This window comes from Ostrea edulis, chromosome 10 (assembly GCF_947568905.1).
Source record: "Ostrea edulis chromosome 10, xbOstEdul1.1, whole genome shotgun sequence".
In the NCBI taxonomy this organism is placed as follows: domain Eukaryota; kingdom Metazoa; phylum Mollusca; class Bivalvia; order Ostreida; family Ostreidae; genus Ostrea; species Ostrea edulis.
The window spans coordinates 11,446,559-11,461,153 of record NC_079173.1 but is presented as its reverse complement, the minus strand read 5'-3'; the positions used below and the strand labels follow the sequence as shown (position 1 = coordinate 11,461,153).

General features: G+C 35.8%; 1 protein-coding gene and 1 long non-coding RNA gene across 2 annotated transcripts in view; both read left to right on the top strand.

The window, feature by feature from the left end:
• The window catches only part of LOC125666808 (twist-related protein 2-like), a 6,827-nt gene extending 3,614 nt beyond the window's left edge, over positions 1-3,213 (top strand). Inside the window, exon 2 of the mRNA XM_048900103.2 lies at positions 2,699-3,213. The gene's annotated coding sequence lies outside the window, so the exon portion shown is untranslated. The remainder of the gene's footprint in view (positions 1-2,698) is intronic.
• A 2,145-nt stretch (positions 3,214-5,358) lies between these two features.
• On the top strand, positions 5,359-10,262 carry LOC125666809 (uncharacterized). The gene is made up of 3 exons (XR_007366915.2): positions 5,359-5,433; positions 7,749-7,826; positions 9,415-10,262. It is a non-coding gene; the product is annotated as an uncharacterized LOC125666809 (long non-coding RNA).
• Positions 10,263-14,595: the final 4,333 nt, after the last annotated feature.

Below are 14,595 nucleotides of genomic sequence, written 5' to 3'. Positions count from 1 at the left end.
TTAAACAATATTTAATCAATCAATCAACCAGTAAATTTATACCACTCTGTTGAAGAATTCATACAGAAAAGCCGTCAAAATTCAATGTACATGTAGTTACATTCTCTGTGTATATAAGTATGATGAGTATAGAGGATTACAATAACAAATCTTTTATGCAAGGTCACTATTTACAGAGAAAAATAAGTTAGAAGTGAACGTATAGGGCTACAACATATTCGTACCGTAAAAGTATAGGGATACAGGAAAAAATGTAAATAACAGTTTTGCAAAGACATGCCTAAAACAATCTTGCTTTTACAAATTTTCTGAACAACTATTTAGATACCCTTACTTGTGTAACTTGACACCCCCCCCCCCCCCCCCCCCCGCGCGCTACATGGATCAAGATACACATAATGCACATTATAAACTAGAATTAACTTGAAAGCGGGATTGTCACGAGTACATGTCGTATATGTTTCTACTTTTATGCAAACCCCAAATGGTTAATGGTATGGGGTAAATACGATATAGTGCAACCTGTTGGTATCAGAAACTTTTTAAGATATACGAATTATAGGGATAAATTAGAATATGATAGGGAATTTGTTAGAAGATGATTAAGAAATAAATTTCAATTTTGAAAATACATAAGAGTATGAATGGCAGCGCTTCACGACGTACTTCATGAAGAACTTTAGCGCATCATGAAAAGTATTCCGGCGTGAAGCGTTGCAGTTCATACCCAAACATACTTTCAGAAATTACATTTACTTTTATTTTTGCATTTTACTTTCATTTCTTCGGAATCCCTCGTCGTTGAAATAGGCGTATTGTAAATCACACGATATATTGATAAACTTTTTGGATTCCATGCTATAAAAACATATTTACCCAGATTACATATACCTATCTTCATCATTTTCCTTATTAATCAATTGATTGTGTTAATTTGAATATTGGTTTTTTTTCTCATAGTGTATGTTTTGATAACTTTTAATGATATTCTACATATATACATTTGGGGGACAAACTAGTAAATATGGTATTCATATTTCGCACTATTTGTACATAAATAACACATATATATGCAAAAGATGACTCTCCCTTTGACGGAGAATCTTTCACAATGGTTTCCGTTGTATTGTTCTCGGGGCAAGCGAAAATTAAACCTGTGTTAATTGTCTGGGTTTTCAGGAAGAATGAAGTTTCAGATCTTTCACGAATACATGATATGCAGTAAACTTTACTCTCATTAGATCATTTATAGTCAAACATTCAAGCATGTTTGTATCTACTAGTGATGGAACAATTGTCGCCGACAATCGATTCTCGATCTTTTTTGGCTCTTCGATTCCGATTGTATTTTCCATGATCGATTGTCGCTTGTACACTAATTAATATCTAATCCGATATTCATCTGACTGTTAATCCTGCTTTTATATCGAGACATGTGCGGGGGAGAGTCAGAGTGGACTCCACATTGAAAATTGGGAATTCAGTGATACCAGTTAATGTGTGTACTGCACATATCCATAAAACTAAATAGAAATAACTCAAAAATAATAAACATTATTAACTACATGTACATACCGATCATTGATCGAAACAGTTCGATCGATTATGAAATTTTCCCGATTTTTCAACACTAAATTCTACAAATTGCAACAAAATTGTCATTACAATTGAAGAATATAGATAGAATGTCATAAATTTTAAAAAACGAATTTTTTTTGCATGCCGTGTGAGAGAGTTTCCCATTCTCTATGCACCCGAAACGTAACGATGTGTTTGTATTTCAAAAAATAAAAATGAGGGAAGAGGGGGTTAAAAAAAATGACACTGCAATCCAATTTGAAGCTGTTATTGACCACCTACATGGACATCTGTATTCGGCAACTTCTAATTCGATAACATCTCTACATAGTCTTTCTCACGTTTACATTACACTTATTAATTTTATACAAGTGAATAGATTAATTTTCTACAACGGCAAAACATGTCACGTACGCTTGCAGAAATAATGGTGATAGGAATAACAGAAAAAGTTTGCGACATTGTCCGAAAAAGTTTGCGACATTGTCCAAGAATAACAGTGAAACGCATTCTGTTGAACGGAACACAACTTAGGCGCTCTCTAATTACCAAGAACATTTACAAACATTATGTACAAACAATTTTCTCTGCTTTTTGTAAGTAATGCCAGATGAGGGTTCTTACTGGAATAGGCCCGCTGTATAATTAACAAACCCTCAGCATCCTATTATAAAATTTTCATCGCAACTCTTTTTCATTGTAAGAAAGCAGTACTTGTGATATTGGTTGAATTATAAATACCGTGTCAAAACCTCTTTTAATTAAAATTCAGCATGAAAGTTCTTGACATGAGCATTAAACTAATAAGATAGCAAATCTGATCGGTAGATTGAATTATAATTCCCATAAATCGTGTTGAGAGTTAATCAATGTTGATTCGGCGTTTGTTTTATCTGTCAACACTCGCATCAAATAAAATGACCATAACGCCGCGGCATGACTGACCGTCATCAGTATTTTATGCATGTCAGAGTTGCCACAAGTTTTATTGTGGCTCCCAAATACTTTAAAAATGACCAACCATGTTCTTCGTAGAATTTTCTTCTGATGAAGAGCTAATACGTCGCAACGTTTTATGTAGCACATTAATTGGATCATAAAGAGTACATTTCTTTTTCAGATACCGATTCATCTCGCCAAGGAAGAGAGAGGAGGGTTGTAAAGCTCCTATAAACCAACCGCCTTCAAGAACAAAGAAATATGTCAGCAAGCGTTTGGAAGACTTGAAAGCGATGACGAACATGAAAAGTGTGCTTTTCGCTTATTGCGGGGATGGAAATCTGTTCAACGCCGCAGCAAAGGGGATACATTCGTGAAAAACTGTTATAAAAAGTAGAAATGTTCAATAGGTTTTGCTTTTTCTGTAAACGAATCCCACTTCCAGCGAAAACACTTGGAGGAATAGACATCAAGCTGAACTGTTTTATGTGGCCGTATGATCTGTACTAGTTTAAGATACGTACTTGAATATAAATGTATAATATTTTACATTCCATTAATACTGTGCTCGCGGTGATGTGCACAAATATAGTATTAATATAAATCTTTAATTCTTTATATATTCTTTCAATATGTAATACAAGGTCTAGTTTTAGATATTCTGAGATTTTTAATAAAGTAACTGTGCAAGACTAATACGATTGGAGTGCTGCATTTTCATTGTCTGTAACCACGGAAATTCAATTTGATAATCACTGCGCAATCGCAGAATTGGATACCCACGAAATCAATTCGACAATTAACTTCATGGGACCAACATCTTGTCATTGTTATTTTAAAATAAGGAATCCTTTTCAAACATCTACCGAATATAAATCTGGTACGTTGATTAAAATACGATCTACGTGTTCAACTGTATAGCGAGAATATAACGGTTAAAACCGACTGTTACATGGTTACATATAGATGATATTCAATGTTTTGTTGTTGGATATAGAATGTACAACCTATCATTGGGTCAAATGCTGTCTGACGTGTTTCATACCGATTGTTAAACCGTTCTTGGCACACTGATTTTGACTGCGGATGACTCCGTTTACCTGATCAGGACATAGGGCTCACGGCGGGTGTGACCTGTCGACAGGGGACCCGATCCCACCTCTAGTATATCCTAGGGTCCGTGTTTGCCCAACTCTCTATTTTTGTATTGCTTATAGGAGTCCTGAGATTGATCACTGTTCTTTATCTTCATCTTTCATTTCACAAATGAGATAGGATTTTTTTTTCTCACGGGTATATCCAACAACGTATCTAACAACGAAAACATTGAATTTTCTGTTGATTACTTTTCCCTTGCTTGTCACAGCAGGTGTGGCACGATAAAGATCCCTCGCTGCTCAATGGCCATAATCGCATAGGCCTAAGTTTTGCAGCCCTTCACCGGCAGTGGTACGTCTCCATATGAGTGAAATATTCTAGAGAAGGACGTTAAAGAGGCTGACTCCTGAGCTTTTGGGCACAACTGCGCAGAATGCTACAACTAAGTATAAACTGCTTCAATACTGATCCCATTGATGCAAAGATATTAACACATCTATTACTGAACCCTGTCCATTTGAAAAAAAAAATTGATGTAAATTCAAATTTTGGAAGGGTTTTGCAGGAACTGAAAGGATTCATTAATCAAAAAGTTCTAAATCTGCGTGATGTTACAGAAACTGTTTCATTCAATACATCTTCTAGTTTCATACTCCTATACATGTATTTCAGTTTTGTAATTTACGATACAAGTAGTTGAGACTTGGAACTAGTTCAAATGTTGTAATTCAATAATTTCGTTGATACATTTTCCCAAACAGAACACCAATTCTTAAAATTAATTCGAAATTTTGGATAAAAATTCAGTATTTTTGCCTATAGTTTAAAATTTGGTCTCAAACCCCCACTCTTTTTAGTCCATTTTAAATTTTAAGACAAGACCTTGAAAATTATGTGACATTTTAGAAATTGACATTACTCCTATGTCCTTTTAAACTCTCATATTTGATATCATGAAATTTTTCGTATATCAAGTGCAAAAAGGTTATTATTTATTTCCATTACTAGTATTAAACTTCTTTTTTTAACTTCTGTAGTGTTAGAAGACATGATTATGTATCTATTTTATGCAATGATTGATTTTTGTTGCTTATGTTGTGTTGACAGCAACAGACAAATCAAGTTTAATTAAATAAAAGTGCATAAAGGTCATGTTTTGAACACAGTAGCTCAACAACAAGCGTTGCGACCCCAGTGCTTCTTTTTAATTTCCTAATTCTTCTTCAATGTAGAAATCAAAAATACACTTCCCCAAAAATTGCCATTACTCCAGATCTCAGGTGTGACCATCTTTAAACAATATTCAATCAATCCTAAGCACTTTTAGCTTTCCCTATATTGACATTTAAAACAATATTGCGCAAACATATATTAGTACTTTAAGAAATATGCAAACTATTTAATATAAAATTCCATACATTTAAACAATAAGACAACTTTAATTCAATTTTATGTTTGAGTATTCAGATAAAAAACATGAATAATTATTTATAAAATATGAACAACGTAGGTGATCTTATATATATATATATATATATATATATATATATATATATATATATATATATATATATCGCGGATGAATATTGCGGCAAGTAGTTCCGATTGCTATTTTCACACTGTGAAAATTTAAGACTTTTGTTGAATATAACAACTGTGAAAATATCAATTCTTTTTCAATGGATAAACACTGTTGAAAATGTAATAAAAAGGAAACATCAACAAATGTAAATATTTTGCATTGTGAAGGCACAGGATGGTGAAGTGCTTCGCCCGTCATGCGTCATAAACGGATCGTATTATGGAATGGCGCAGAAGGTAAAAAGCTTGTTAGTCCGTCTGTGCGTTCGTCCGTCTGCCATCACTACAATGTATGTGCGCTAGATGTTTCAATATTTTCAATATTTTTAAAAAATATTTTGCATTTGGAGTGAATGATCTTACAATAAACTGGAAAATTCCAATAAGTAAAGTTGGTCGTAAGTCGTAAGTTCTTTTGTAAAACGCTTTAGCAGTGAGGGTTCTGTGTGCCAACGCTTGCCATGACACGGAACTTTCGTTTTTAAGGTCATATTTGAAAGACCCGTGATTCCTACTTCCAAATGCCAAGCGTTTGTGTTTGTATTGGTTGTTCCCTCTCGATAATATTTCACTCATATGAATACGTCACCATTGCCAGTGAAGGCAGTGTTCAAAATTAATCTTGGCGTACATGTTCCCCATGTTGTTGGTGCCAATATGTTAATTTTGCTTAATCTCTAGTTATATATCATTAGAGTGAAATATTGTTTTTTCTTTCTTTATTCAATCTCTCCATTATCAAAGAAATAGTCAAAAGAACACAGTTAGAACCATTTTTGATTGAAGAATGGTCGTATTTTGCAATGTGGGCATTGCTCTTGTTGAAAAGGGTTCTCTAGGAATAACTTGGTATATAAGATCGTCATAACGATGAAACGATTATTGATGTAAAGAAATTCATCTATCCAAGAACGTGGTATTGAAGTCACTTCTGGCAAATGTTAACCCCGTGTTAAAGGTTAACCCGTGTTGATGGCTAATTACGTGTTAAAGGTTAACCCCATGTTGATGGTTAATTACGTGTTGAAGGTTAACCCAGAGTTGAAGGTTAACCCCGTGTTGAAAGTGAACACCGTGTTGAAAATTAACCCCGTGTTGAAGGTTAACCCCTTTTTGAAGGTTAACCCCGTGTTGAGAGTTAACCGGGTAGGGCTGGGACGATTCAGGGTTAGCTCGAATCGGTTCGGTTTCGATTCAGAAGAGCACGGTTCGATTATTTTCGATTCGGTTCATGTTAGGTCCAATTTATCTAATAATAGCACAAAAATTAACAATTTTAATGAGTAGCATCTTTGATTTGATTTTATTCAAGTTATATACCTATATGTCGTCATTTGTAAACATCATATCTATTTATAATGGCATTTTATAACTTTGAATGATAGAAAATAGAAAACATTGACAGTCTATTAAAATTTGTTATATTAAGGTGCTGCATAAGTTTTGGATTATTAAACAAATCTATAGTGAATCTAAAATGTATATGATATTATTTTAATTGATATGTAAAAATTTAACAATTCTATCAATTGAGAGTCTTTGAAAATGTCTCCTTTATTGATTTACTTCTCTCATATTAACTGTCAAATCTGTGTCATTTATACCCACGGTGTTGATTTCACTCCACCACTGACAGAAATGCTATATGTCATGTAAAGATAAACTGCAATGACCTTACGAACCATATTCTGTTAGTATCCGAATGGTGAAAATGCTAACTCTCAACGCGGTAGTGATTTAAATTCCAGTTGCATAAAAAACCACATGTTCTGCACATCACTCGGACGCCATATTTGTTGCTTTGGTGTATGTAAAATCTAAGCCGAACCGAACCGAAATTTGTAATCGATGCATCGAATCGAATGGTATGAATCGCGGTGCGCCGAAATTTTCGGTGCACCGCACAGCCCTAGTTAACCCCGTGTTGAGAGTTAACCCCGTGTTGAAGATTAACCCCATGTTTAGAGTTAACCCCGTGTTGAAGATTAACAGCATGTTGAGAGTGTTGGGGGTTAACCCCGTGTTGAAGGTTAACCCCTTGTTGAGAGTTAACGCCGTGTTGAAGGTTAACCCCGTGCTGAAGATTAACCTCGTGCTGGAGGGGCACGGAACTCGGGTGTGAGCAATGTTGGACTCTATACTCATCTTTAGATAATATGATACAATGATGAAATAAATCGAACATTTAAGTCAGTTTTGTGTGACATTACTGCTAATTTTTATTAAAGAATACTTTCTCGAATTAACACATTACTAGTAATGGGAGCTGTTCATAATTAATGGGCTCTTGACAACTTTAATTGAGGAAAGATGATGACTTTTCCGATACTTTTTAAGACAAATACGAGTAACTCTCCCGTTCAAACACTGAACTAACTGAAAATTCACTATTTCAGCAAACTACGTTGGATCCCGAAAACGGAAATTATAAACTTAAGATTGAAAAATTACAAAACGGACAGGATGAATTTGATACTACGCTGAAACGTAATGGAAATTTAAAAAATCACTGTGTTTTCTTTCTAAGCAATACAGGAATCTTGATATTTCAGAACTATTGACACAGGACGGGCACGATCGTTAAAAAATACAAGGACAGAGGAAGGTTGGGCTAATTGATACAAAAGATGGTAAGCAAAGTTATTACAATTCTAAAAACAAAAATAATTAAAAGCTCGGACAGTTTATCTAAACTGTTTTCTACACAATCAAAGCTCCGTTAGTGTTTTATAATGTTACATTACCATTAAGAGTACATCTATATTCCAAAGGAAAGATGAAGATAACGAACAGTGATCAATCTTATAACTCATAAAGGTGAAGATAACGAACAGTGATCAATCTTTTTAACTCCTATAAAGGTGAAGATAACGAACAGTGATCAATCTTTTTAACTCCTATAAAGGTGAAGATAACGAACAGTGATCAATCTTTTAACTCCTGTAAAGGTGAAGATAACAAACAGTGATCAATCTTTTAAACTCCTATAAAGGTGAAGAAAATGAACAGTGATCAATCTGATAATTCCTATTAGCAGTACAAAATAGAGAGTCGGGGAAACACGGGACCCTGGACACATCAGAGGTGGGATCAGGTGGCTAGTAGGAGTAAGAATCCTGTCCACAGGTTACACCCGCCGTGAGCCCCATATCTTGATCAGGTAAACGGAGTTATCCGTATAAATCAGTGTGCCAAGAACGATATTGTTAAAGTTTCCAGTTTATTTTAAACCTCTGTCAACTGCAAAGGGATTTTTAACATGTTTCTTAAACATTGAAGTATTTTAGGATCTTCTGTTAAATAGCTTTGTGATTTAATTGTTCATTGGTTTCCACCTGACCCCCTTATATTACAATAATTCAATAAACTCTACCATTTATGCTTATCATGATTTACATGAATTAGGTTAAATCACTCCCATTCTCGCCACAATGAAAACATTTTTAAATGAGTGACATATTTTACGAATGAGGAATATATATAGGTCCTAGAACTCATTCAAAGACAACTTTTCAGTGATTAGCTATGTTTGCCAACAGACAGACAACAAAAACGCGGGCACAATAGATTTAATATTTAAAAAAAATACATATAAATTTCAAAGAGAGTCTTAGAAAATCTAATTGCAATCGCCATTAGATTCTAAAGAAATGAAGCAGATCTTTGATTTTAAAAAAAAACATGGAGAGAGGAATTTTTTTTCTTTCATCGATATTCAGTTTGCAACAGATAGTTAACAGATAAAAACAATACTATCAAAGAGTAGACAGGGGCGGATCCATTAATTGCGGTTACGAGGGCGCCACTTTATGAGACAGTGGGTCCAGGGCGAAGCCCTATATGGGGCCCAAGGGGCGATGCCCTCGGAAGCTCCTGGATTTTACAGATTATATAGGGATTGAAATATGTCTCCTATAAAGTCATTTGTACTATTTTCTATCATTTTTAATAAGGTAAAATTAATAAAATGACGCAAATTTTAAGGGTTTTGGGGGAAAATTAAGTTCTCTCAATAAAGTAATTTAAGAAATCAAAAGATTTTGTCATTTATTTCTCCGGGAGTGGAAGAAATTATTGCTTCTTTTGTCGTTGAGAATATTTTTCTAAACAAGATACCACGATTTACCTTAAATTGACAATTTTAGGGGGGGGGGGCGCCGGCTTAAATCCGCCACTGGTAGATAACTTAGAAAGACTACATGTACCTTATTATTTCAGATGATTATGTTTGTGAGTATTTTTCTATACCACACCGAAGGCGTGGTAAACCATCCAATCCAGTTACAGGGGTCTCCGATAGTTATCTTCTCCCTATCAACTCTATTGAACATTTCGAAGCTGATTGACGAAGCTAACAGATGCCCTAGCCAAACCGAAAACGGTCTGTGTTCTTGGACTTGGGTACACGATATAGAGGAGACTAGAATACCGAGGATTATTTATAAGGCTGAAAAACTCGCAGATTCCCCGTGTGAGAGAGACCCCAACAAAGAATGCAGAAGTGAAAGGAAACAGTTCGACGTCATGTACCTGACCCAGAATTCCCTAGGAGTCTATCAACTTTTACCTCACGTCGAGGAATTTCCGGTTGCTATGGTTTGTGCTAATAAACAAACAGAATATGTGGTGGTGAACAGTGAGGACGTTGATTACAACGTGTTTGACTAGGCATCTAGCTGTGGCTGTTTTTAAACCAATCAAGCTTCTTCACTACATTGATGTAGGGAGGATCAATGTAATTTAAGGAGGTGGAGTGCTTAGTACTTAATCTACTCTGAACCCCTCCTCTAAGTTTACACGAGAGAGTAAACAAAAGACAGGGGCGGATCTAGAAAATTTCAGAAGACGGGATGGGGATGGATTGCCGACTACAAGAGAACTATTTTAGTTACAATTGTTCAACCATAGAGTAGGGGGGGGGGGGGTCAAACCCCGTATCCCCCTCCTTCCAGATCTATATAACGCCAAATTAACAAATGCAAATATTTGTACCTGTCTTCAAATGAAATGAAATAATATTCCAATGTATTGAATATAGATATAATTGAATTAAAGATAGACTTGAATGAATTAAAAATAGTTCTAAATAATTATACCCATCTTTAAATAATTCAAGCTAGTTTGAATTACACCTATCTGTATTTGATTAAACCTATCGTTTATTCAATTAGAGATAGGTTCAATTGAATTATATACCTATCTTCATTGTCGCGAGCCACGCTTACTGAATCCTGGAGTACCTACCCTACCTCAAACCGTGATAGTATGATCGGCGAAACTCTAAGACTCGAATTTCCTGAATATTTTATAAGATGACAAGACCAAATACATGTAATTATAGACAAAAACAGCTTGCCGATCACGCTTGTAGAACTCAAGTAAATGTATATAGTTATATGCGAATGGATTCCATCTTAACAACAAAGGTTATGCTAGCAAATTCTGTATCAATAAACCTATTCTGTCTGTGCAGATTCGTGTCCGGGCCATTAACTTCTTTGTTCTTTGACTTAGGCATACCATATTTGGCACACAGGTGGATCACCATGAGACGATGTGTCGAGTACCTTCATGACCTCTATATGACCTCAAGGTCAAAATTAAAGGGGTTTTTTTAACAATGCATTCGTGTCCGGACCATAACTTCTTTGTTCTTTGACATAGTTATACCATATTTGACACATGAGTGTATCACCATGAGACGATGTGTCATGTACCTTCATGACTTCCATATGACCTTGACATCAAGGTCAAAATTAAAGGTTTTTACAATGGATTCGTGTCAGCGCCATGACTCCTTTGTTCTTTGACATAGGCATACCATATTTGACACATGTGTATCACCATGAGACGATGTGTCGGGTACCTTCATGACCTTGAACTTTGACCTCAAGGTCAAAATTGATTATAGAGTTTTGACAGTCATATCATAAGACATGGGTGTATCACCATGAGAATATGTGTCATGTACAGTCATGACCTTGACCTTTGATCTCAAGGTCAAAATTATAGGTTTATGCCGTGGATTTGTGTTCGGACTATATCTTCCATTTTCTTTTACAAAAGCATACCATATTTTTACACTCAGGAAAGAGGTAATTTATACCTATTAACAACACCCTTTGGGATATTGGGGTAAGCGGGGGGTATTCTTAGTGAGCATTGATCACAGTACCTCTTGTTGTTTCAGTTTTTCCCAATCGGCAATCCTCGGATTACTCCCTACGAGCTACACGATAATTCCGAGTGGAATTTATTTTCATCCAAAACATTTTGGGAGCTCTCCGATTGAACAAAAATATTCATGAAGTCGAATGTTTTCTTAATCATAAAACCACAGCAATGACGTAGTGTGAACGGAGACAATAGGCATGGTTTGCGTCGTTGAACTATCTTCAATTCATTTGAAGATAGGTACAGTTGATTGTTTGATTGTATATTGTTTAACGTCCCTCTCGAGAATATTTCACTCATATGGAGACGTCACCATTGCCGGTGAAGGGCTGCAAAATTTGGGCCTATGCTCAGCGCTTATGGCCATTGAGCAGGGAGGGGTCTTTATCGTGTCACATCTGCTGTGACACGGAACCTCGGTTTTTCCGGTCTCATCCGAAGGACCGCCCCATTTAGTCGCCTCTTACGACAAGCAGGGGGTACTGAGGACCTATTCTAACCCGGATTTCCAGGGGACGGTACAATTGACGATACAGATAGTTACAATTGATTTGAAGATACAAGGTATCTAAGAGATCTTCACAAAGGATTTAAAAATACGTACAAATCAATAATACTTCAATAATTCGATTTGTTTTCGCGTTGTTTAAAAAATACTGACGCTTCCTAAAAAAAAACCCAACAAACAACCCGGAACGTAAGGAGCAGTGACACCAAATTGAAAGCAGAAATAAAAGTATTTTCAAATTCTGCATACACTGTATAACATTAAAATATTTAATGCCAATATCTACACGTTCCGTGGACTGATTGCCTTCCCCTGTAGAACAACACTTTGGAGTTGTTAGGCAATGGCGAAAGAAGCAGAGATGTATACTGCTATTTAACTTTCGCGCTAATTGTGATGTACCGGAAATAATAACTAAAACGTGTAAGGAAAGTGCTGTTACGTTGATAATTGAAGATAGGTTCAATTCAGTTACACCTATCATTAAATCAATTGTGCCTATATTTAATTATCGATATTTATGCCCATATTTAATTTTATCATACATATATATCTTCAAATCAATTAATCCCTTGCGATCCGGGTTAAAAAAGGGTTCTCAGTACCGTACCCCTTGCTTGTAAAAGGCGACTAAGTGGGACGGTCCTTCGGATGATTGATTGAATATTGTTTAATGTCCCTCTCGAGAATATTTAACTCATATGGAGACGCCCCCACTGCCGGTGAAGGCCTGCAAAATTTAGGTCTATGCTCGGCGGTTACAGCCTTTGAGCAGGGAGGGGTCTATATCTTGCCACACCTGTGACACGGGACCTCCGTTTCTGTGGTCTCATCCGAAGGACCGCCCCATTTAGTCACCTTCTACGACAACCAAGGGGTACTGAGGACCTATTAATACCCGGATCCCCACGGGATCCTTCGGATGAGACCGTAAAAAGAGGGACGTTATATAAACAATACACAACCGCAGACACCAATCAAAAGGTGTATAATACCATTAGTCCTCAAGGTTATTGTTTCAGTGGCGGATCTGTGTGGGACGTCATTTTAACATATATTCAAATATATACCTCCCTTCCAATATTTATACCTCACTTTAAATATCTCTAAATGGGTTGAAGATATGTTCAATTCAATTATGCCTTTTTTAAATTCATTTGGAGATGAGTATAATTGATTTGATTGATTGAATATTGTTTAACGTGCCTCTCGAGAATATTTCACTCATATGGAGAAGTCACCATTGCCGGTGAAGGGCTGCAAAGTCTAGGCCTATTCTCGGCTCTTACAGCCTGAGTCTTTATCGTGAAACACCTACTTTGACACGGGGCCTCGGTTTTGCGGTCTCATTCGAAGGACCGTCTCATTTAGTCACCTTTTACGACAAGCAAGAGGTACTGAGGGCATACTGTATATTCTAACCCGAATCCCTACGGGAGTGTGTGGGTGTGCAGGAAAATATTCTGAATAACTTGTGGCAATATAAATTGCTTGAAAGTGACACCCACCCACCCCTACTTCGGAGCTCCGACTAATGAAGACTCCCACATTTTATATAGGATATACGCAAGATATCTACAATATACTTCCTCTATTTGATTTTCTGAGGCGATACGATACCTAATCCCAATAGTTTCTCAGAATGGAAATATTTTTTGAAATTCGTACCATACTCTTCATATTATAAAGTTAATATGAACCTGGTGCGAATATGCTTTAGATTACTTGTTTTCCGTCGGTTGCTTGGTTCTTCAGTAACACCTGTGCTTGTACGATGTTTACACGACTCGTAGGACCAACGATTCTTTTCATCTTTTTAGTGTAGTAATTGTATTAAAAGAAAAACGAAGGCATAACTACTACTGAATGTTGGACAAATGGCTTTACTAGAGCGGAGCAATACAGATTTCATTAAGCTAATGTTGAATCGGCACGTGCGTCTAATTGCGCGCTTGAGAAAAGCCCGTTGGTAATTGCTCAACGATCGTACTCACTTTTTATATGTTTGCATCGGTTCGTCATATCTCTTCAATGCAAAACATTTTCTTCACACACGCCTTAATGTGAACCAGATTTAGGCTACCTGCAGCCGCTAATAAATTTCTTTTATTTATTGTGATTTCTTGAACTTTATTTTACTTGCTGGTAAACACGCTTCATCAATGGGGAAATTTAAAGTAAATATTGGGACGTAGGTCTCTCAAATATTTTCATTTTCTTTATTTCGAAATAGGATCAATCTTGCACCTGTATGTCTATTGATTGCATATTTCTACAGAAAATAAGTGTGCGCGCTGCACGTTAGTTACAACATGCTGTGTACCATACTTACATATAACTTACCTGTGGAAAACGTTTGAAAACCTCGGCCTTTAACGCAAACTGAATTGAAGAATATAAATCAACGTTATGCCCGCGCTTGTCTTTCTCTTTGGTTACATTCTAAACAGCATATGAAATTTCTTCTTTGTAACAAACAAATTAGAATTGGAGTACTCATTAAGGTGATCAATGCATTGCAATATGCCAGTTAAAAACTTATCCGTCATGTAGCAGTCTTAGATTAAGCAAACGTGTCAACTATTCTCAAAAGACAGGCCTATATATATATATATATATATATATATATATATATATATATATATATATATCAAAGATGAGTTTGATAATAATATTTGACAAACTATTTTCTCATACAAAAAAATAACAGATAATTT